The following is a 1,576-nucleotide window of genomic DNA, read 5'->3' as shown; positions in this document are numbered from 1 at the left end:
ACCGACCATGCTCCTGACCGACTCCACCCACCTTCGCTTGTAGCAGTTAATGCAATAGCAGTTAGCGCATTGGCTAGCTGAAATACCGAGGGACGGGGCATGCAACATGCGCAATTGTACCAGATGAATAAAAATGCATCGATTGAAAGCATCTGAGCAGTCAAGGGCGATGTAATATTACAGTTACGTTTAGAATTAGCGAAAATGTCGTCCTATTTAGCACAGTTGGCGTAAGACATTGCAAGATGGGCAAGATCTGAAGTGTAGTTGGCGAGGATGTACGTTTTCGAGGACACTGCAGATTGGTCGCCGCGGCGCAAATAGAACCAGGAAACGACCCAAACAAACTTGGAACAGGGTGGTCAGCACAGCGAAAAGTCTGAAGGAGGAAGACCAGACATACGAACGTTTGTGCATCAAGAAGAATGTCCGCCCGTGCGTGTACAAGTGGAAATGATTAAGGGATGATGACAAGAACGAGAGAGATAGGCTGGAAAACATAGGTTGCATAATTAGACTAGATACAAAGGTAAGAATGTAAGGTGATGCTGTGACTGAGACTTGGAATGCTCAATTTTTAAAGAACCTACTACAGATGAAGACTATAAAAGTTTTGCCATAGAATATCAACGGTGCAAAGACAAAATTGGACTAAAGTAAAGCGTATAATTTATATCAATATGATGTCCACAAAATTAATGAGACTAAAACTATTTTACACATATCTCATCCCATTTATACCTTGTATAAAAGCAGTGCAAATGGCAGTGAACTGCGGGGAGGCGCGGCGGTTGTTTGCACACCAAAAGTCTGTTTGTAAACATGTATTCAGACTAGGTGCTTTAGACGTGCATGAAGGATGTGCTGAACATACTGCCCTCTGACACAGCATACTGCAGCCCAGCATTGTTTACCGCCATGCAGGAGAGAATCAAGTCAGCCAGTGCGATGACGAAAGTTGTAATTCTCGGGGATTTGGTACGTTCGTGCGAAACCTATCCCGAGATGTTGATATACCTGGCACTCACCTCTACACAGATCCGCACATCCCCCATTCTGTGAATCTTGCAAATAACAACGCCAGAACCTAGCCACTCTTTGTATTGACGTCAAACTTTTTGTTGTCAACAATTTGATATCACCTACGCATTACTTCCAGAGTGCTCTCACGTACAGAAAATCCACCAAGTGGAAATCGGAACAAAATATGTGCATTATGCCCACCAGCATGATTAATTACTTGAATGAGTTTGGTGTGGCAAGGTGCATCTCTCCCGTCAATCACGCTTCGCTGTTTTAAAACAGCTGGATGATCATGCCACATATAAAGGCCCAGCATGATAGGCCTGTATTAAAAGAAAATGAAAGCATAGATGATTATAGCGTTGCTTTTGCAAACGATCTGTACAAAGAGATTTATCAAAAGATGTTAGACAAAACGATAATTTAACTCTGGAAAGATGGAAGAGGCTGCTGAACGATACAAACAACAGTTGAGTGTGGCGAGCTATAAGACGAATATCTTATGGGATTAAATGTTAATTTTATTTCGATATATAGTATCATAAGGAAAAGT

The sequence above is a fragment of the Penaeus monodon genome, chromosome 15, assembly GCF_015228065.2.
Source record: "Penaeus monodon isolate SGIC_2016 chromosome 15, NSTDA_Pmon_1, whole genome shotgun sequence".
Classification (NCBI taxonomy): Eukaryota; Metazoa; Arthropoda; class Malacostraca; order Decapoda; family Penaeidae; genus Penaeus; species Penaeus monodon.
This window is presented reverse-complemented; position numbering follows the sequence as displayed.